Raw genomic sequence first — 19,356 nt, 5'->3', positions numbered from 1 at the left:
GTTAAATTTAATAAAAATGATTACAGCTTATGATTAACAATTTGACCAGCCATTTAGGTACACGTCACCTTTTTCCGCTTATAAGAAGAAGCCACTCGCTAGGAAGGCCATAAACTGAACACTCAATTTTCCTGAAAAAATATCTATTAATATAATCACACAGAAATAAATGATAAGAATTACCTGCTCTTAGCCTACAGATAGGTAGTAAAAAAATTAGAAAAAATAACGATAGATTTGGGAATAAAGCGAGCGCTATTTGGGAAATTTCAAAATGCAGGTTTAAAATCTGAAAAGTCGTCAGACTGATAGATTCACGCACAGAAAACTTTATTGGTACCTAAGTATTGACGCAACGACCTTAATAGAAACCGCTAAATTTTCAGAACCATTCTACCGACAACCATGCTCAATAACAATCCTTCAGTCAAGCAACGCTGCCATTTTTGCATGCGCTCTTTTTTCCTGAAATCCAGATTCCAAGGAGTTCATATAAACAATTCATGATATTTCTTACACAACAAAAATAAAAACTAGTATGCATGACGTGATTCAAACACGTGTTCGTTACTTCCGGTCATCATGTGATTTTCGAGATGGCAACGACCATAACCCCTTTTCACTTCCGCTTCAGAGTACGGTCGCTTACTACTGATGGATGAAATGAGAAGATCTTTTATCGCCATGGATTGATGATCAACATCAAAATGAAGCCCCTCCAAGTTTTTCATTTATTCAAGCTAAGGCTCTTGGTTTGCATCTTTTATAGCTGCTAGGAAGTCCGTGAACTTCATTTCCTCCGCCATGGCTTTCTTCTGTAGGCGGGTGACTGGCATTACTGGTATTCACTCGCAAACCACATTCCTGACCCCAGTTGCGTTCTTACGGGTTCGTGGATTCGGAATGAAGACAACATTTGAAGAAAGAAAACACAATTTATTAGCCAGTATTACGCAGGATAGCTCCAAAAACACGTTGACAATCGCCGAAAAACTATGACAAACACGCTGAAACAATCAGCAACACAGTCTTCAGGCTATCAGGCTCTAACAGTGAAGACAGCTTCACGGGAAAGCATAGAGTACAGCTCCCGACTCGGTTCGGTCGTTCTCGGAACTCAACGTACTCTCGAAACTCTCCACACTACAACTCGCGATACACTTATGGAACACCTCGATAGCCTCAACGATGCACACTCTCAATGCACCAACTCGCAATACAGTCGACGACCAACTCGACTTTTGACTGACGATCAATTCTATAGACTACGAGACACTCGATAGACCCGCGATCGACTAGATACTCCGCATATTAGCAGGGTTTATATAGTTTTTAGCTTGCGTTCGAGAACATTCTGAGCCAAACTGGTACGAATTCGTTCCAGAAGGTTCTCCATCCGTCTACGGCATAGCGCCAATTTTGTCGCCAAGTGCGCGTACCACGATCTTAATACGCGGTGGACATTTCGTAACAATATTTTCAAGAGTCACTTTAACCAAAACCAAACTTCGAAATAGAATGTATTTGGAATTCCTACAACGTTCCACACTTCAAATAAAGATGTCACCGGAAGAAAAAGAAGTCTGATGGGTTGAATTTGTATCCCCATCATCCATGTTTACGTATAATTCAGATATTTATAAAAAGAAAGAAAAGAGGATTACCAGACCACGAAACTGAACAGGATGATAAGGGGCTATTAAAATCAATTTTCTTTTAAATAACTTTAAAATAAAAATTGCGTATTTTTACGATTTCTTTTCCTTCTAAGCAACAGTAGATTAAGCATGTTATGATATTAGGTTCTATAATACATTTTAAATTAGTTCAATTACTAGCCAATTTATTTTGAAAAGAAGAAACCCTTTTCTTTTAAATTAATCATACAGATCAAACAAATCTGAGTAATTCGGTGAGAAAAAATTAATTTTTCAACAATACAAGATATCTTCACTGCACAGTGGAATATGATTACAGTACACTTCCGATTATCCGCGGAACTGGGTGATTCCAGTTTTCATTTCGTTCATATTATACATATTATAACTCGGAATACATAAAATGTATATCATTTAAAGAATTGTCATATTATAACTCAGAATGCCTTCATATTATAACTCAGAATGCCTCATCTTATAACTCAGAATGCACAAAATTTGGTAAACCCATTGCTAGACAAGTTACTTATAGTAACCGATACTTCGTTGCCATTTAAAGAATAATGCGTTTTATTATGCATAAATTCCGTGTTTTAAATATTATTTACGGCTTCTAAATATTTGCATTTATATTTGAAATAAAAATTTTATTGTTTATGATATTTTATGTAATTTTATGTTGTGGATGATGTAATGAATGACGTCACATTACTTTAAAAGTAATTGGTTTTAATATCTATAAATTTAATCTAATGATTTAAACATTATTTATGGCTGTTAAATATTAAAATACAATTTAATTTTGCATTTTTAAATGATTTTATTATGTATGATTATTTAAATAATTTTAATTATATTCATGATGTAATCAGCTCCCTGATTAGTTACAACATATTTGTGCATTAACGAGCTATAATCAGCTCCCTGATTGGTTACTGAATATTTGTGCATTACCGCGCCATTTTAAAATTTTATTATTCTTCACTTCGAATTCCTTAGCTCACATTGGTTTAATCCTAGTATCCGGTGCACAAGAGATTTGGCTACTTTTGGCGAATTTATAAGTAGTAAACGGGACATACACGATGAGTAGTTAAACGGGTCATTTTGGTGTTGGTGATAATTTTCAAAATTGCGCCAAAGCTGCACCGTATACTAGGATTTTACCGATTACATTTTTTAACTTATATTACATTTTTGAAATTTTTTCATTGATATCTAATTTAAGATTCCGATTTTGGTTTAATCCTAGTATCCGGTGCACACGGGATTTGAAAAACGGGACATATACGATGAGTAGTAAACGGGTCATTCGAAGAATATATATAGTTATACATAGTATATACTATGTATATAGTGTATATACACTTATACACTATAGTTTATATATAGACGTTCTTTGGATCATGTTTGGTGTTGGCGATAATTTTCAAAATCGCGCCAAGCCTGCACCGTATACTAGGATTTTACCCTGATTTTTTTGTGATACTTATCAATGTATATATGACAGGTTAAATAATAAAAAAATGTAAGTAGATATTTTTCTTTTACTTCATTGTATACTTCAATTTTTACTAAAAAAATTAATACACTGTTTTCAAAAATTGCCGAGATAGTTATTGCCACATATGTTTTAATGTTAAACAATTATAGCCTATAAAACCTATTTTAAAGGATTTGAATTCAAGTAATATTTTAATTCTTTTAAACGTTGGTATGATGTTTTTAATTCGATATTCAATTTAAGTAGTATTTTAATTCTTTTAAAAGTTGGTATGATATTTTTAATTCGATAGTCAATTTAAGTAATATTTTAATCCAATTAAACGTTGGTGCAATGTTTTTATAGCGGTGTTTTTATTCTATTTCGTTGCTATACGAAAGCAATAATAACCTTACTTTAGTATTTTATAAATACATTTGCCTGCCATCTTAAGAAACGACATTTTCAACAAAAAATTAAAATCCATTAAGTTTCGAATACTTTACTATGCGTAAAATTCGTAAAAACAGCGTTTTTCAAGATGTCTGACGATTGTAAAAACTGCGCCAACGTAAATCGCCAAAAATCCGTGCAACCGTCTACCAAAGTTCAACCGCACTCACTGCACATAGTAAACTTTGTCAAATGGTCGGGTGGGAACTTCATGCCCATAGAGAGTATTACTCGTTTAAAGAGCAGTGAACGACATATAAATTAAATATAAAATTTTATTTTGGGAAAAGTGCAGAATCGCCCACTGCTTGGCGCGTTTTTAAGAATTGCACATACTCGGTATCCATGTACACATCGACCTATTTTCACTTAAAAAAACATCCCAGAATTGCACAAAAATGGCATTGCACACTCCCTAGACTTTATCCATGTACACATTGACCTATTTTCACTTAAAAATGTCAAAGAAAATTGACAAAAATTCAATTTTTCTTACTCTTGTAAAAAGAGCCAAACAAACGCCAATCAAATAAGTGGTCGATTCTGCACTTTAACCATTATTTATTGCAGGCTCATTAAAATTTCAGGTGAATCTTCGGATTATGGTAACTTGGCGAAACTTCGGCGACCAACTCTGCTACAGCAACCTGCTAGTTTCTTTTTTGGACGCCATTTTGTTTTCACAAAGTACAGGCTTTTTTTTTTTACTCAACATTTTTTCCAACAATCTGCTAGCCGAATTACGCTTATGGTAGAACTTTTATGGAACAAAAGTGCTTAATCATGACGAAGATTAGGTGCGAAATTGGAAGAAAGTGTAGAATCGCCAACTGCTTGCCGCGTTTTTAAGAATTGCATATACACGGTATCCATGTATACGTCGACCTATTTTCACTTAAAAAAACATCCTAGAATTGCACAAAAATGGCATTGCGCCCACACTTGACTTTACCCTTGTACACATCGACCTATTTTCACTTAAAAAGTCAAAGAAAATTGACAAAAATTCTTCTTACTCTTGTAAAAAGCGCCAAACAAATAAGTGGGCGATTCTGCATTTTAGCAGCGAAATTGTTTCTAAGTGCTTATTAGCTAAAATCCCGATTGGAATTTTCCGGAAAATGTCACATTACATGTCTCATGATCTCTCATTTCTCTGAGAAAAAATAATCTGTGATTCGAACAGTGTACTTCTCAGATTATTGCTAACGTCCTAGCTAGTAACCTTTATCGCCTTACCAAAATGTCTGCCAAACTACCTGTAACCATATTCCAAAGATTAGCCAAATTTCATTCTCACTGAAATGCATGTAAATTATGCCACAACTTTATCAAATATTTTAACTAATTTTTTCCACAAAAACTTAAATAATTTCATTTGAATGCATGCATGCCAAAGGGAAAAATCGTAGTATTTCATTCGGTTTAATGTACATTTTCTATTATAAAAGTACCGTAAAATAATAGGCTACATGTCAGTCAATTGAAACAATCTGACCAAGCTGCATACTGCTACGAATGTATGAAAGATATAAAATATTATTCAGAATACTCTATTATAAACAAAATACATATTATTAAATGAAATATTACATCGTTTAGCATATAAACTTCAAAATATACTTTAGGACTTTTTCTTACTTAAAATAATAATAGAACAGATAAAAGTTTTCGCGATTGATACTTAGGCGAGGGTTTAATCCTATTATCCGATGCACACGGGATTTGGCTACTTTTGGCGACTTTATGATGAGCAGTAAAAACGGGAGATATACGATGAGTAGTTAACGGGTCATTCAAAGAAAATATACAGTTAAACATAGTATATGCTATGTATATAGTATATATACTATGTGTGTATAGTATATATATATATAGACGTTATTTGGATCATTTTTGGTGTTGGCGATAATTTTCAAAGTCGCGCCAAGGCTGCACCGTATTTTATTAAAACCAACTACTAATGTATTTTGTAAAACTAAAATTGACATACTCTTGTATAAGGCAAGAGGCAGTTGTTCAGATATCGTTATTCTGAAAGAACAATAAAAGATAGGGAAAATAATTTTTCAGGAACTCTACAAATTGAAGATAATTTATTCATAATCACACATGTTCCATCAAGTAGCATTCTTTACAATAGGAAACAATATGAATAGAATCAACGTTTCTCAATTTTTCAGCAGTTCTGGTACAACGATATTCTGTCCCTAAACATGTTTCTCAGCTAACGCGGATATATTAAATTTGTTACACGCACTTAAAAATTATGTACTTGAGGACATATTGTTAATATTCATGCCATAGTAACGTGGCTGATGAAATACATGCATTAAAACTTTAAATACACAATAAATAAGATTCTCAAATTTATTTCCATCTTCGATAGTGACTTTTGGAAAACCTCAGACGAACAATTTTAGTTGAACCAAATTAAGTGCATTAAAAATACGTACATACTATCTAAATAATATATTTTTTGAAATTCAAACATAAGTTTCAATTACTTACAATCTGGATGAGAAAACACAATATGAATCAAGTTTCTTACATTACTATAAAAGTGGGCTTCCTTAAATCAATATAGTAAATTGCGAGGAAAACAAGTACTGTAAATTGAATTTATGTTTGAAATATTACATCTGAACATAAATTTATGTGGAATTTTTCTACCTGATTGCCAAATTAAATTTCACGGATATAATGTTTCAATGAATTACGTCACACGTAACAAATGACTACTACACAGTTTTAAAATGCATTTGCTGTAGCCATATAACAGAAAAAGTAAAGTCAGCCATACAGATAATTAGACAATTTTTAAAGGCATTTGCTATATAATCCTATCTAATTTCTAATTATTTAAATACATACCCTCAGAGTATCGATAATCCACTTAAAATTTGATTCGTCTAACGCTCTGCAACCAATAGCTTTCACATCAAACACACCGTACACTTTTGGTACAAGAACACATTTAAAGTTGCAGTATTTTTTTCGACGTTATGAATAATCTTTGTATAATAAAAAAAGAATTACTATCAAAATAATATACATTACATCAACCAATAAACTACTATCACGAGCACACAACTCCTTGGTTTCTTCCAACTATTTTCTAATCCATAGTGAAACTCAACGATTTAGTGATCATTCCGAACTGCTTTTTGGAAACCAAAACTTCTCACTCAGCTATTACGTCACATGCAAGATGGTCACATGCCGCAGTCAGTCAGAAGCAAAGCTGTCAGAAGCTAGTATATTTTTTGTTAATCTTGTTAGTTACGCTTCTAACAGCGCTAAAAGCTAAAGTTTAAAGTTTTCTTTAAAGTTTTTTTTTTATTTATTTTTTAATTTTTATTATAAATGTTTTATTTTAGTAGTTAGGCTATAAAACATTAAAAGTTGAATTTCCGGAGCGTAAATTATTGAAATGATATTCAGGGGCTTTGAAATATCTACGTAGCTTAAAGAAAATATTTAAAAGCGCCAATACTAAAATGTTTTGGGGAAACAACTGTAAACACTGGGATCATTTCAGTGAACTGCTATTTATAGAAGAAAATATATCTTATGTAAACTGATCACTAATAAACATATTATCAAACTGTTAACAAAAAATCTGATTAAATATCAAATAAGAGAACACTTATCCAACGAAAACAAACTGTAAACTGATCGATAAACGAATTTTTAGTCCAAAGGGGCAATTTGCCCAGAAGGACAATTAATTCGTTTTAGCATTTTGCGTCGATTCACTTTCTGCGTTGTTTCACTGTTCAAATTGTTGCCACAAATATTATCGCCCTGTATTATATTTAAAGAAATTAAACAATGAAGAATTTGCATAAATGTATGTTTCTCGCATTGTGATAAAACAACGGTACCTAGAGCCATCAAATTTTGAATAACATAAATTTTCACTGAAGATGGGCATCTCGTAGCCATAATTAGTCCAAAGGGGCTTTGTCTCCGAAGGACTATTGTTTTCGTTTTGTGATTTTGCGTTGAATCACTATAAATGTCCGTTTCAGTTGTCAAACTGTTGCCACCAAATGTTAGAGTCCTGCATTATATTTGAAGGAATCAAATAATGAACAATCTGCATAAATGTATGTATATTTCTTGTATTGTGGTAAAAGAATGGTACATAGAGCCATCGAAGGCGCGGAACTGTGTATCGGAAATTTTAAAGATATGCTTATTTTAAAATTATTTTGCGACATTGCTATTGAACTGAATTTTACGGTTTAAGTGCAAAGAACATGATATTTAATAAATAAAAGAAACACACAAAATCTTTAAAAAAAAAAAAAAAGCCCCTTTGGACGTAATTTAAAATTGAAACCTTTCAGATTTTTTTTTGGGGGGGAGGAATTTGCTTTGTTATCGATTATGTTTTATTCATTTTGTAAAATTTCAACGAATTTTTTATTAACAAACTCAAGGATTTTAAAGTGAGCAATGGCAATGTTGTACAGGGAAAAAAAAAAAAAAAATATTTTTAGCACGCGAGACTGTGTATCCGAAATTCTAAAGATAGGCTCATTTTAAAATTATTTTGCGATATTGCTGTTGAACTGAATTTTATGGTTTAAGTGTGAAAAAATAATATTTAATAAATAAAGGTAACACACAAAACGTTAAACAAAGCTCTTTGGACGTAAAATTAAAATCTGAAATATTTCAGATTTTTATTATTATTATTTTTAGTCCAAAGGGTCAATTTGTCCTGAAGGACTATTAATTTCGTTTTGGCATTTTGTGGTGAAAACTATAAACAGTGAAACACTTTTCAATTTGTTGCCACCAAATATTAGATCACTGTATTATATTTAAAGAAATTAAATAATGAAGAATCTGCATGAATGTATGTTTCTCGCACTGTGATAAGACTACGGTACCATCAAAATTTGAATAAAAGAATGCCATAGAATATGGGCATGTGGAAGCCCTAATTTGGAATTTGATTTTTTTTTATTATCGATTTCATATTTTGTTATACTTCAACGAATTTTTGATTACAAAACTAAACGATGGCAAAGCGAGCAATAGCAACACCGTACGGGATAAAAATATATATATATATTTACAGCGCACGAGACTGTATCGAAAATTCTAAACATATGCTCATTTAAAAATTAGGTACTTTTCCGTTTCGCTGGCGCAAATCTCGCCAAGCAGACTTTACTGGCAGCAACATACAGTATACACATAAAAAATTTTAACAAATTAACATTTGAATGGTAATGTTTCTAAGAATTTTTTATTTTGAAGGTATAAACATTTTAATATAGTTTAAAATTTTGTAAAAAGCCAATAAAGACATTAAATTTGTAAAAAAGACATTAATTTAAGAATTTACTATGCCTTCATGGTTCAACAACCTGATTCGCCGGTTTATATCACATGACCCCAAGTGATCTCATCTCACGCAATCTACGTTACAAAAAGTTAATTCTCTCAGTAATTATCTACATTAATTTCAAGTTAAATCTGAATTTGGAATACAAGTTTAAATGCAAGAATTATTTCAATTCGTACGAATAGCTTACTCAGAAATTATGTAAAACCGCAGTGCTTTACTTCGCTAGTGCATTCTCATTAGAATTGATGAATTTAACCCTTGACTTTGCTATATTTTCGCCTTCGGGTGAGCGGTGTGATTGTATCCTAATTGACTTAATTACCGCGAATGCCTTTAGGGCATAAAATTGGACTATCTGGTAAAAATTCTATGTAATTGTATGCCAATATTGAAAGACAATCAATCTGATAAGAAATGGCTGCGACTTGTTTTGAAAATGAGGCGTAAAAGATTACCAGTTAGGATATTCAGTTTGGCATCAGTTTTACCATTATTGGCGAATTTATCGCCGGCAAAATGGAAAAGTACCAAAAATTATTTTGCGATGTTGCTGTTCAACTGAATTTTATGGTTTGAGTAAGTCGTACATGATATTTATTAAATAAAAGTTACTCACTGTAGTAACTAATTCCATTACCATCAGAGAGCATTAATTCCAGAGGTAAGTGATAACCCGCTTCGTTATTAATACACACACGTTTTATTTACAATATAATACAATAGTTACAAGCATTATTATTAGGCACACGCCTTTATCATTATTAGGTTTGACACCTTCGTTAATAAACTAATAATAAAAAGTAATAAACCAAAGTAATAAAGTAGCCAGAATTTAAAGACTTTTTAAATAGTAATTTCAACTTCTTGTATAAAAATCTGCTAAAAAAATCTTAAATCGGAAAAAAAAAAAAAAAAAAAAGTAAATTCTAAATATTGAAAAGCAGTTATTGTCATTGACCGCAGATTCAATAACAGTTATCAAGGGGATAAACCAATCTACCATCAATTAACAACAACTAAATTAAGAGAGTGTTTCATCTTAAATTATCTGCTAGATTCAAACCATTAAGTCAAAATTAATACTCAATCCTAATAAAGACATTTGTCCATTTAAGCCAAGAATCTTGTTAAACAAAACAAAATAGCAAATAATCTTAAAATTAAAGTTTCTATTAAGAACACAATTAATCTGAACGAGATACTTACTTTAGAAGACATATCCCCTACACTCTCATTTCAATTTCAAAAATAGAGGTAAACATATTAGAACGTTAAAAGTTAATTCAAAATCATAAGACCTCGAAATTAAGGTTTAAAATTTAAAACATTTAGTTAATTACAAATTTTAAAGATCAAAGTAGTAAGTAAAATTAACAAACTTGCTTTCAAAATTTTAAGACCAAATGGCTGGAAATACAAGTATTAAGGTGATGGAAGTAAAAGTGTTGTCGTTTGATCAACATTACTCGCATCGGGAGTACAGTCAAGGATAAAAGAATAATATTTCGCTTTTTGAACTCGTTTTATAATATAAGACTATATTATGATGTAAGAGTCCAATCATTTTGTTCTGAATGTTTTTTACTAAATAAGTCGCTGTCTTTTCTTCATTACTAAGGATTCTACGAAAATGTTCGTCCAATTTTTGGTCAAATTCATCTAGCAATTGAATTAACTTCAGAAAAATTCTACTATTTTGCTTAAAATGCTTGTCCCTTGTAACTCGAAAATCTGTAGAACTTTTACCAAGCAGTTTTAATAACTGGTATTATGCGTAAAATTACTTCCTGCCAATATTTAATTTCAGAATTAATTAATCTTTGTACGGCTAAATCTACTGTTTGACAAGCTTCCAACCTTCGTGTCAGCTCTATCCACGATTTCAAATTATTTACATGAAGTTTTCGAGTCTTCATGCTTTGTTAATCTCTCTCCAATATATTTCCAGTTTCTATAACCCTCATTTAAAAACGAACTCAGTTCTGAATAATCAAAATGTCTGCAACAAAAATAAAACACAGAATCTTTTGACCCTGAATATATATCAGCCAATCACTTGACACTCTTGACACGTCTTCTCCATTTTTTTTAAATTATGTTTTGCACTAAATCTTCGATTTGGGATTTGATTGCCAAACGGAAAATCGTAGCCGCAAAGGAGGCAATGAACTGCTTTTAACTGAAAATATTCAATATGAATCGTTTATAAAATCGGCCCATAATCCTGGGTCTAATGGCAGAATTTTGTTTAGGCTTCCTTCATTGCCAAGTCATAGTATATATTGCCTCGATACCTGCTGAGTTCCGTTTCTATGTGGAACAACTCGAAATTTCATCATCATTGCTGGTGTCGTCTTCATAATCCAAATCCAAATCAGAATCGATAGAAGTGTCTGGATCTCGACAATCGCTTAGTTCTTTGCTTTATTTGGAGCTATTTACATCTGTTAATATAATACGCAACGTTCCTGATTCTTCCTTCAAATTCTTCTTTTTATATTGACTACCAAACAGTCTTTTTCTTCATCAAATATATGGAGTACCGTCCAAACTCTAAAGAATGGTTAAAAATAACCTAAGATGCCTTCGATCAAAATACATAGATTTTTAAAAAAAAAAGTTATACCTTACAGAGTAACCATCCAAAACTTTGTCCTATTTAAAATTTCGAAGTTAATAGTAATAAATATAGCAAAAAGTTGTATTGAGATCGATTTAACAGCTGCCTAGAAAATTGCTATTTAACATCAATATATAAGAAGGCAATGCGGTTGAAAAAAATCGTTGAGTGAAATTAAAATACTAAAAGTGCAGGTACAACAAACAGAATTAACTTAAAACTCTAAAAAGCAATTTTTACATTCAACTACGGTACAAATTTTACATAAACTGTATCACTGCCGCAATCTAAATGGATCCAGCGGACGCTATTGCATAAACAAGACATTGCTTTAATTCTGACTTTTTTTTTTTTTTTTTTATTTTTTATTAGAGGGTTAAAAAAAAAAAAAAAAAAAACTTTGTTAAATCGTGTCAGCAACGGGCGCGCATCCTTACTTCACGTCTCGCAGGTCGCGTATACAAATAACCCACTATCTAGAACTTAGAAGTTTGTATATTCTTGTCTGCGGTGCATGTCAATTTGTCTGTGGTGCATGTCAAGCCTGTCAATTCCAGTTGTATTTAATTTTATTTTACTATTCCTTTTTTTCTAGATTCAGGCAATCGGAATATACATTTTGACTTTATTTTTGTTGTATTTCAGTTGGTTTTGCACCTTGCCTACCGCTTAGGATCGGCCTTGATAAGGGTGGTCGTCTTAGAGAAGCTCATTTTCGATGATTGTCAATTAGTGATTTGCAAGCAGCTGCTGTAGTCTGTTAAGGAAAATCTGCGACCAGAAGTGCGGTATCAGTTAATCACTATCATTGTAATAATAAAATTATGGATTTATTACAAAGAATGATACTGAATTTGTAGCAAAATAAAATTAAATAATAATACAAAAAAAAATCAAAATCTGAAAGGTTTCAAATTTTGAACTACGTCCAAAGGCGCATTTTTTTAACGTTTTGTGTGTTACCTTTATTTATTAAATATCATGTTTTTCGCACTTAAACCATCAAATTTAGTTCAACAGGAATATCGCAAAACAATTTTGAAATGAGCATACCTTTAGAATTTCCGATACACAAATCCCCGCGCTGTAGATAAAAAGTGCCCCCCCCTCGTAGAGTGTTGCCATTGTTCGCTTTGAAATCATTGATTTTGTTAATCAAAAATTTGTTAAAGTTTTACAAAATATGAAATAGATAATAAAACAAATTCCAAATTTGGGCCGATGCCCATATTCGGGTGGAAACGTACGTTATTCAAAATTGGATGGCTCTAGGTATACCGTTGTTTTACCACAATGCGAGAAACATATATACATTTATGCAGAATTTTCATTATTTAGTTTCTTTAAATATAATACAGGGTGGCAACATTAATTTGGTGGGAACAATTTGGAAAGTGATTCGCCGTTTATAGTTTTCAACGCAAAATGCCAAAACAAAATTAATAATTCTCCAGGGCAAATTGCCCCCTTGGACTAAAAATAAAAATAAAACCAAGGAAAACATTTACCTTATATTGAAATTATTGGATTTGTGTAAGTAAATAATATTTTTAAATACGGAAAAATAGGTGTTATGTGTAATGCGTAAACGCATAAAAAATTTTTGCATTACAAATTCTCTTTAGTATCTTCAAAAACAGTTTTAGTTACATCCAGTTAACGAAGTCTGTATTCTCGACTTTTTTTGGGGGGGGGCGGAGTTAAGCATTTCTTTTGCTAAAATATTTTCAGTTTCATAAAAAAAAAATCAACAATCGTATTATAAATTAGATTAAGACGTAAGTCAATTTAAAAGCTTCATAAAGGGGAAAAAATAACTTCTGGCATACATTCAAGGAGGTTTTCAGCTCAGGACTGCATTTAACCCTCGTTAATACGAATCTCGAAGACCGAAAAATCAAGAGTTTGTGATTTTTATTTATTTATTTATTTATTTATTTTTCTTTTCTTTTTTTCTTTTTTTTCTTTTCTGCACATGAACTTGTAGGGTTTATATTTATTTTAACTAACATTTATTTTAAGTTTAAACTATCTTTCCTGTCAAGCCTTACTTTCCCCTGGAATTGCCAATGCCAGAGTATGTAAATTTTAATAGCACGCGCATGGAATCAAATTGTCAGCGGAAGCAATCTGAGTTAAATAGAAGGGAAACGAGTTCGAAGGTGTGCTTTCTTGCTTCACGAGCGTGGAGGTGGCTAGTTAGAAATTGAAGAACCACGCGTTTCGGCCTGTGTGCTTGCCTCGGCAGATTGTTAATCTTTCAACGTAATATTCAGAAGTTTGCTGAATTATCAGCGGTATTTTAGAACGCGGTGAGGTTATTTACGTTTAGAGAGCCTCGTAGTTAGTCACTTGTTACTATTCTTTTCTTAGTTTCTTATTTTTATTTTACCACCGGGTCGGCGTAGTTTGTGAGCGTCAAGAGCACGCATTTGTAATTTCTAAAATTGAATAAAAAGGGATTTAAACCCTTCTCAAGACTTTCTCTACTTTCCAGTTCTTAGCAGTCACCACTATTGTTGCGTGCAGGTTGGAAGCGCGCAACATTACATTGGCGCCCGAACACTTGTCGAACTGAAATGGCCGAAAATTGGATGGAAGTTGCTGGACAACAACAAGAAATGGCAAGCCAATTGGAAGGATTTGGATACCTGGTCCAGACGATGAGAGCGTCAATTAAGCCAAACGTCAATTTCGACGGAAAAAATTCGGTGGCGATATTTCTAGAAAGCCTCGACAATCACTTCCAGCTCTACCCTGTGCCTGAAAGACAAAAAGTTGCCATCGCCACATCATCACTAAGAGGACAGGCCGCGCTATGGTGGAAGAATATAGGCAAATTTTTATTAGGGGAATTCGGAGGCCAGACATATACATTTGAAAATTTCAAAAAATCGTTATTAAAGGCCTTCCCCATAGTGAAAGATCGAGCAAGGCTAGAAGCCGAACTATATAGTTTTTATCAACGGGATATAGAAGAGTTGACGGACTTTATTCTGCGAAAAATTAAGCTGAAGGATATGCTGAATGGGAAGAAACCCGACGCGGAGATTATTGAAATAATCTTAGCAAGGTTACTACCTGCTGTTCAAGATTAGTTTGAAATTAGAAACCCAAGCACATTGCAGGAGCTTTTCGAATTAGCGGTCAAGTTCCAAAATCGCATAATAGCGGAAAAAGCTAGAGGGGCATCGTATTCTCAAAGTATCCGAAGACAATCTTCAAATGAGCAGACCAGAAATGCAAACCGCTCTTATGGGGGAAAGAGCTATCAAGCTAACTCATATCGAAGCTCGAAGGTCAAGGCCCAAAAAGGAAATTTGAAAACAAACGTCCGCGTACCAGAAGGCAGAAGTTGAAAGGAAAGCTTTAAACGAGTAGAGGAGCCTGTGAAAACGAGGGTACAGACCCCAGAAGTTTTTAAAAACCCTCAAGAAGACACTTAAATACGGTCATCGTAAAGATCTCGCAGTTACCAATTATGCAAGTCCTGGTTGGCGATGTACCAGTAGAAGCCCTCATCGATACAGGAGCAAAAGGTAATTTTATGAGTGATATTTTTTTTTTTTAAACTTTAATAGGTTACGATTATTTAAAAATAAAAACACAGAAATCATAGCAGCACAAGGACAAACTTGTCAATGTATCGGAAAACTATCTTTAAAAATTCAAGTTCAGAACGAAAGCCTTAAAGTATTAATTTTTGTAGTAAAAAATTTGCAAAGTCCACTTATTTTAGGTATGGAGTTTTTAAAAGCCGCGAAGGCCAAACTGAATTTTCAGGACAGTTCTATTGTGCTGGAGATGGATTGGAGGGTGGTGGAACCAGTGGAACAACCGCAAGTTGACCTTAGCCATTTGAATGACCATGAAAGTCAAGCCATCCAGCAAGTGCTGAGTACTTTTTCAAACTTGTTTTCAGAACGGCCTGGTAGCTGTCAAATAGTTACTCATGAGATACAGTTAACTGCCGACAAACCCTGTAGGACTAAACCTTATCGCTATGATAAACAGAAAGAGCTAATCATAGAAGAACATATTCAGGAAATGTTAAAGAACAAAATAATAACGCCCATAAATAGTGAGTACGCGAGTCCAGTCGTATTATGTAGGAAAAAGAACGAGTTTCCTCCTTCGGATAAAAGGGCTTGGAGGTTTGCTATCGATTACAGAAAACTGAATAGTATTACTAAATTCCCAGTTTACCCTTTGCCGGTTATAGAGCAAATTATTAGAAAGATTAAATCTACAAGATACATGACTACTTTGGACTTAACATCTGGCTATTATCAAATAGCTATGAGACCCGAAGACATACATAAAACCGCGTTTATAACAAAATCGGACACTTATGCGTTTTTGCGCATGCCCTTTGGGTTGTGTGGGGCCCCATCAACCTTCCAGAGAGCTATGGACATTGTTCTAAAGCCTGTCCTAGGAAAATCGACTTTAATCTATCTAGATGATATAATTATAACGAGTAGTACGTTGGAACAACATATTAAAGATTTAAAAGAGGTTTTAAATTATTAAAAGAGGCCGGTCTTACAATTAACGCATCAAAATGCAAGTTCGCGAATAAAGAACTTAAATATCTGGGTTATAAAATTTCGCAAAAGGGTATAGAAACTCAGGATTCAAAAATAAAAGCCATCAAGAATTTCCCACCTCCCAACACCGCCAAGAAACTTTCTTCTTTCCTTGGGTTATGTTCTTATTATCGGTCATTCATAAAAGATTTTGCTAATATTGTTGAACCCTTGTTAATAATTAAAAGAAAGAAAAGTAAATTCACGTGGACAGCGGAAGCAAATACCGCATTTGAAAGGTTAAAAGAAGCGCTCATCAATGCCCCAGTTTTGAAATTCCCGGAGCGGGACAAAAACCTGGAAATTGCAGTAGATGCGTCGGACTATGCCGTAGGTGCGGTTCTCCAATGCAAAATGGCCATCCTTTGGCATTTTTTAGGAAAACTTTAAACTCTACGCAAAGGAATTATATAGCTACAGAGAGAGAAACATTAGCCGTATTAATGGCTGTACACAAATTTCGAGTTTATTTCGGCAAAGCGCCAGTAACAGTCTTTTCGGATCATGCGTTTGTTGGTAGACTTTACTCGGGGAAAAACCTAACGCCCAGGTTAATAAAATGGGCTTTAAAACTCCAAGAATATAATCTCATAATCAAATATAAACCCGGTAAGGAAAACAATGTAAGTGACGCACTTTCTCGTATAAAACTGGACGATGAAGGCAATGAACTTAAATGCGCTGTGTTGACTTCAAAAATTTTAGATTCTAGAGATACAATTATTACTGAATTGAAAGCTGATCCTGAATTTGGAAGTATCTATGCATATTTGAAAGATCCCGAAAGCTTTGAGCACACAGATATCGATGCGATAAGAAATAGAGCAGAAAACTATGAAATAATAGATAATTTATTATTTTATACGAAAACAACAAACGAAAATCTCGAGTACAAACCAGTCATCCCAGCCTCGCTTCGATTAAGCATTTTGAAGGAATTACACGACGCGAAAACAGCGGGTCATTTAGTGGTCAGAGAGACTTTAAAAAGGGTACGCGAGGCGGTATATTTCCCGCACTTATACAAAATAGTAACTGCGTATGTCAGGTCCTGCAATCAATGTCAGTTAATAAATGATATTAATTACAGCCCGGCCGGGTACTTAAATAGCATTCGCGCTACATTTCCGAATGAAATTTTAGGCATAGATCTTCTTGGTTCTTTCCCCCAGAGTGAGTTAAATAAAAATCGTTTTCTTTTAGTAATTGTAGACCATTTTTCAAAATGGACAGAAATCGTTCCACTTAAACGCGCGTCAGCCAAAACAGTCGTAGATGCATTCTTACACAGATACATTTTAAAATACGGTGCACCGATAAAAGCCATTAGCGATAACGGTAAACAATTCGTTAGTCAAATATTTGAAAACATATGCACTGGACTTGGCATACGCCATATCAAAATGGTTCCGTATAGACCACAGGCAAACATAGCAGAAAGAGTTAATAAAAACATTGCAAAAATAATTCGAAGTTATGTTAGCACACATCACAAGCGCTGGGATGGCTACATAAATGAATTAGCTTATGCTTTAAGAACGGCAAATCACGATAATACGGGAAAAACCCCAGCAGAATTATTTTTAGGAAAAAAGTTAATTACGCCATTAGATAAATTATTCTTTGTGCAACAAAGAGAGCAAGAATTTAAACAGAAAGACGTGCAAACACTTATTGACCAGGCAGTTAAAAGCTCGGATACGGCAAGAAATAGACAAAAGTTATATTATGATAGAAAACGCCTGAAGCAGATTTTAAAGTTGGGGATAAAGTGTTGAAGCGGAAATTTTCTTTATCAAGTGCCCCAGACAATTTTACTGCAAAGTTAACTCCAAAATTTGAAAGCCCCTATGTAATTCAGGAAATCAAGGGAGTCGTATTGTACCTTAAGAACGAGAGAGGGGAAATCTGTAAAGCAAGTCCCGACCAGGTGAAAAAATATTATAATCAAAATGATTTTGAAATTCTTAAAAGTTTCTTGCAGGACTCAAGCGTAAAAGAAGTAGAAGGTCCAGAAGTAACGTCACCCGTTCCACCACCCAAGAAGCAGAGAACTGAAGAGAAACCTAGCCCTTCTACAACCCATGCGACGGTACCGAAAAGAAGAAATGAAAACTTTCAGACTCCAGCATTTAATAAATACAAGAAAGCAAAGCCGCCGCGTAAAGAAACCTTTGTAAAGAGAAAAAACACCACTTACTTATACTATACTTATCGCAGTAGAAATTCTACATCGAGGAGAACGCTTTCAGGGCCAGAGAGTCAGGTGCAAACAAGGCCGCCGTTCCCGAGAAAGAAAAGACAGCAGGAGGAACGAAAAGACCACCACCAACAGAAGAAATTCAAGCATGACTCCAGACCGGAATACGCGAAGACCAGCCGTCCAGGGGAAAAACAGAAAAGACAGCAACCCGACGACTACCACTCCAAGAGGCCAGCATGCAGAGGGCGAAAAAGAAAAAGCAATGTGGACGACACTCGAAGGACCCTAAGGAGACGACTGACGTCGATGAAACCTATAACGTGGGAGCAGTTCTGCCAGAAGAGGATGTCGGAGTTCCAATCATCGAAAACTCAAAGATAAGTTAAAATCTTCTATAATTTTTTTTCTTTTGTTCCGAAATGTTATACGTAAATACAAAGTTCTATGTTTTGACGGAAGTCAATGTGTCTCGGTTGAAACTTAGTTTTGTTTTACTTTATTTAGCTAAGGCAAAAGTATTATTTTCTTTAAGTATAAAATCTAAGAACAAGCAGTTTCTGTTGGTCGAAAGACTAATTCTGTTATTTTAAAGCCAAAATTTGGCCGAAGATAAAAATAACTTCGTATTCTTGTATTAATAAGAACTTTAGTTTCAGTGCCGCCAGCTTGGCGAAGAATGAGTAAAGTAAAAATTTATTTTTCTCTTATTCATTTTGTGGTAAATTGTAAAAATCATATGAATTAGAATTTTGTAAATATACGTAAATACTTGAAAGTTATGTAAAAGTAGAATTTAGTCTAGAAGCATAAAATTTTAGATGCTAAAAGTAAATGCTCAAAAGCAATGAATTCAAATTAAGTATTAAACTGTAGATAAAATCATGCTTTAGAGCGAAAGCCTGCATGTCTAAAGATGAATGAGGGGGAAGTTAGAATGAATGTGTTTTGTAGGGTTCTCCACCTACACTTGAATTTTAAGAAT

At 33.5% G+C, this 19,356-nt stretch overlaps 1 protein-coding gene across 2 annotated transcripts in view; it reads right to left on the bottom strand.

Annotated features, from left to right (window-relative positions):
* Positions 1–19,356, bottom strand: part of LOC118179747 (ATP-dependent RNA helicase DDX19A-like) — a 119,278-nt gene that overhangs the window by 13,264 nt on the left and 86,658 nt on the right. The window contains exon 1 of one of the 2 annotated variants that reach the window (XM_035348912.2): positions 6,469–6,755. The exons of the other annotated variant lie outside the window; for it this stretch is intronic. The gene's annotated coding sequence lies outside the window, so the exon portion shown is untranslated. Of the gene's footprint in view, positions 1–6,468; positions 6,756–19,356 lie in introns of those variants that run through there. 2 annotated transcript variants of the gene reach the window in all.

This window comes from Stegodyphus dumicola, chromosome 8, assembly GCF_044657685.1.
Source record: "Stegodyphus dumicola isolate Sdum_Otavi_A_Nest chromosome 8, ASM4465768v1".
NCBI classification, from domain to species: Eukaryota; Metazoa; Arthropoda; class Arachnida; order Araneae; family Eresidae; genus Stegodyphus; species Stegodyphus dumicola.
The sequence above is the reverse complement of the archived record's forward strand: the minus strand, read 5'-3'. Positions and strand labels throughout refer to the sequence as shown.